This window comes from Gymnoscopelus microlampas (assembly GCF_963454915.1).
Source record: "Gymnoscopelus microlampas genome assembly, chromosome: 7".
NCBI lineage: Eukaryota > Metazoa > Chordata > Actinopteri > Myctophiformes > Myctophidae > Gymnoscopelus > Gymnoscopelus microlampas.
The window spans coordinates 35,102,543-35,107,530 of NC_139944.1; positions in this window are offsets into that span (position 1 = coordinate 35,102,543).

Sequence of the window (4,988 nt, forward strand, 5' to 3'; positions counted from 1 at the left end):
TATATAAATAAATGAATAATGCACAAATCATGATCAATAATTGAGACTAACGCCATATTAAGCACTACTAACCAGGATTACACATTTTGCCATAATCGTGCAGCCCTAATCAAATGTTAATTCCACACACCTTGCAAGCACACATTTTATTCATGATACAAGGCTTTGATGCACAACATTTATATCTGACTCACAATCTTTACCAGGTGTGCACTTAACAGTTCTACAACTTGGCAAAGTGCATTGCTATTAAAAGTGACACAATTATTCCCCAGATTATCAGCCGCCATCTGCATGGTGTCTGATGGATTATATTGCTTACTCACAGCATGCTGAACAGTGAGCCTCTCAAGCCAGCAGTAGCCTAATATTAACCACATGAACCCTAGAGATACAAGTATGTGCATCATGTTTGCTTGTAACCAATTTTACTACAGTATATGAAAAGTGTCAACGAGCATATTAGTATTTACAATGATGTAAATAGGCATAACCTGGGGTAGCTCTGGTCCAGTGCATTAGAAGTAACATTTTAACACAAACTGTACCTTTAGCAGTAAGTCGGTGGCTCATTTCTCCCATTGTTTCACATGTCAATACACACTCAAATAGAATTACACAAATGCACATGAGGGTGTGAACCATGCCTATACCATCATCTTTAGTTTTTTTAGGCTCTCAATTGGGACAATCTTGACCGTTGACCTTTTTGACCCAAACATTTGTAATCTCTTCAGGCCAGTCAATTTATCATTCCCTACAACTTTCACAAAAATGTGCCCCTCTGTAAGGTATCTTGCAAACAAATACAGACAGGACCAATTACAATACCCTGCCATACATTGCTGTGGGCAGGGTAATAACACAAATGGAGGTTAGGAGTGCTACTCTTTCTGATTAATCTATAACATACATTTGTGAATGACTGCAGCAATATTCATGTAAATAAAACAATGATAACTGAAGAGACCTTTCACATTAAAGTGATACTATTTGAATTACATAAAACAGACATCAGAGGAGACGTCTCATGATCTGAATATATTATAATAAAGTATTATATTATGAATATACTGCGTATGATAACAGTACATTGTGGGAATCAAGATACAGATAGAATCAGCCTCTCCTCCATCTTGCTACTTGTACAAACCCCACTCAAATAGTAGAAAGGTTTTCTACCTTTGAACATACAAAAAGAAGCGAGGCACATCTCTTGGATGGTGAAGCGCACCCGAATCACTAATCTGGTTGTTCCGGCTTCTGGCTCGCTGTGACTCGTGATAAAATAGCATCTTATTTAATATTGGTAAAAGAGAGATATGTGAATCTTACTCCAGTGAGCCGAAGTTTTTGTATCACCACTATCAGAGGCAATAGTTAGCAAAAGACAGAATTCAATTTGAGATATCCAGATGAAGGACAGAAAGCCATGTCCTCAGTCAGGAGGTTGATAGTGCAAGATGGTTAGGTTATCTTAGGTGAGGGATTTTAAGGGGGCTGAGGAGTTTGGAAAATGGGTAAGGCTTTATTGGCAATGAAGCAGACACTGCTATACAGTATGATATCAGCACAGTCTCATCTGTACTCATGCTGCTTCTTATTCATTGTGTTTGAAAATACAGCTATTACCATGTTGGCAGGGTCCTTTCATTTGTGGTTTTATGTTCTATAAATTAATTAGCATTGTGTATATTATGAAGCAGGCAATATTTAGCCCTTTTTCGAGAATAGTGGCAGCAGTGTAGAACCTAGGGTAGAAGTGAGTAAATTAGTGTAATTTTCAATGGTCATAACAGCGAAGATAATTGGCAATTTGGCATGATAATATCTAAATGTTTTAGGGTATTTACCCTGATACAAAGTGGTAGATTAATGGCTTACATAAACTGATTCAGAGAAGTTCTAAAATAAAAAGTATTTCAATATAAAAAATACGTCCAATTGCGGAAAATAATGTATTTTACATTTCTGGGGAAGGACCCTCATGCCCCTGCTCTAACTTGCTCACCAGCCACCCACCCATTAGACCATGATGAGAGATTCACATTTGTCTTTACAAACCGAGCAGAATTCTGTGTGACGGTCCAGCACCATCACATAATTCTGTTATGGACAAAGAATGAGTAAATAACCCTGCAATGACATGAAAAGAAACAAAACAAAAGAAGAAGAAACATTGGATGCACAAGATGGAGAGGCCTCTTGGCAGGCAAGGGCGTAAAGTTGGACACTGTGTTGTAAGGTAATACAAGTGAGTACATCTCAGACTTCATATATCAAAATGGGCTAAAGTTAGCAGCCACGTGGTTCACTTGAGGTGGGTGTTTCAGATGTTTTGTACCCATTAACCCATAACAGCTTTGTGGAAAACAGGCCACCAGCTGGTGTGCATTTGACATTGATCTGTGTGATCAATGTGCAACTTATAAATGTTACCTCTTGCAAGTGCAGAGAATAGCCTACATGCCAGGAAAGCACAGTGCTATCTGTACACTTCCTGTCCGGGAATTAAGTCTTCTAACTTCTCTCTTTGGATTTCTCTCTCTAACTCAACTCAACTCAACTCAACTCAACTCAACTCAAAATGTATTTATAAATAATGCATGTGCTGTTGCTCTCTCTCCCTCTCTCTATACATTCTCGAACCAAATGTCAGTGGGGAATTCCCTTCATGGTGGGAAAGACCTAGATTCCAACTGATATTTGACTAGAGTCCGCTTCTGGTGACAGACGGTGCCCCGTCTCAGCCCGCCAACACTTACACCCACCTCTAGGGGTCAGCATATCCTGGCACATGTGAGCCTAGTGGGGAATGGATAATAGATTAGGCCAGACAAGGAAAACGTCCAGTGGCCTAAGTGTAACATCATTGTCCAATTAGAGTGTATAGATTACAAATAACATTTCCCTGCTAATAGACAAATGAGTCAACAGGGTTTGTTTGTTTGTTTAAAGCTGTAGACGCCTAATGAAGGTCTGGTTAGTGAAAATGTGTTTAAGGTTTGTTGAGCTCTCAAATTGTTGCAGATAATCTTTTTTACCCCCCTTAAAGCTGTTTCATAAAAGCTCTTAAATCGGAATAATAAAGATAGTACTACTTTTAGAAATTAGGCTGTTAGATTAAAATGTGTATCCGACAATGTTGTTTTCTGTCTCCCAGTATCTTACTTAATAATAAATAGCATTTGTTTTATTTTATTTTTTACAGCGTGGCTCTGCAGGAGACTAGCCGTCTATAAGATGTTTTTTTGAGTGTCTGAGCTAATCTCGCAAACCACTGGACTGATCAGCACCACATTTCTTGTGCACACTGCCAGTAGGCCACAGACGTACCTCCACTATTTATTAGAAGCACTGTAAGCACATATGTTCTATAAGAAAATATATAATTCAACTTTATAATGAAAGTCAATGCCCCATTGACTTCATAGATGACTGACATCAAAGGCTGGCCACATCAAGTCCGAGATCCACATTGGAGCCATGCCTTTCCCATTTGGACGAGAGACCACATTTTGCAACTAATTTCTTTATCTAGTTGTAGAACATTTTTTTTTTTTTACCAGAAACACCCTCAAAAAACAGCCATTTTATAACACCAAGTTATTGATGGCAGTGTGGAAATGTAAAAAAGCCCTATCTGTATTCTTGAAAAAACTAGAACAAGCCTTATTGGCACAGCTATATAGTAATCCACACAAGTCAAAATTTGTATGTCTTTTATAGCCTCGATCTCCAGGCTTTTATTGTTTAGTTTTGCTAAAAAATAAAAGCCTGGACCAGCGCGTCGGTGTACCCGGTATAGGAACTGTTTCATTTCCCCAACCAACCAGAGTGCAGTGGGCGTCGCTCGTAATGTTGTGTTGACGGGGCGGGGGCTGACGGACAGATCGGTGAACCAATGGGATCAGGCGCATTCTCTCCGCGCTGATTTTAAACCCGCCCCTCTAGATATACGAAAGCAGGAAGGCTAGTGCAGCCTATTTATGGAATGACCAAAGTGGGCTTCTACAACACAATAGTGCATCCAGCTCCTTCTCTTAATAATAGCCTCCAGGTGTTTGGCTAATTTACATAATGACTTGCAGCTATTTTAAGAATTAACTTGATGGTTTTGTTTTTAGAACAATTAAGATTTCATGTCGCTCACAAACTACTAAATGGTGACAAAAACAAACGATTTGAATGTCATCCGATGGACTGAGTGAGTCATAATCCTAAAACGTGGGGAGGGGAAGTGAATGAGTAAATCTCAAAGAGTGTCTAGAACTCTTCATTAAAGAAAAGTGCAGTGAACAGAACACGGATGTGGTACTGCTGAGCTTCCAGGTGAAGTTATTGCTGTACAGTAAGAAAATAAGAAAGGGGTTAAAAGATAAAAGCATTGCAACAGTGGTAAGGTTATGGATAGTCAAGATAATATTTCCTTTGTACCATAAAATGCTTAATACCGAAATACTTGAGGTTTATGACCCGACCAGTGTCATTAAAATGTCTCACCATTACCATTTGTGTATAATGCATGCTTTACAATATTTTAGCCTACCTCACTGTGTTGTCAGACGATCAGAGATCTCTGTCTACTGAAATTCCTAAATGCAAGGTAGTTGCATCAAGTACAGCTAACCACCCTAATATGAAGGGCTGCTCTAAAGACTTTAAAGGGCCCTATCTTTGCCGGTGCCTTACCCATTTGCACTACCTGCTACCCGTGAATACGCAAAAGGCAGCTGGCACTGTCCCTAAATGGGGATGATCAATCTTATGGCCGCAATACCCGCAATATATTATACCGACTCCGTTATTTGTGCCTGGAGGTGTGCCCGTGGGCGTGTTGTTGCATTATCCCCAAAAATGCTATCTTGCCCACACACGTTTGGGAAAGCACAGAGCGGATTCTAAAACCACCCGCTATGCCAAATTCATTTGGTAGAGCACGCCTGCACTGGACATGTCGGGAGTCGCCAGGGCGCACAACATCCAGA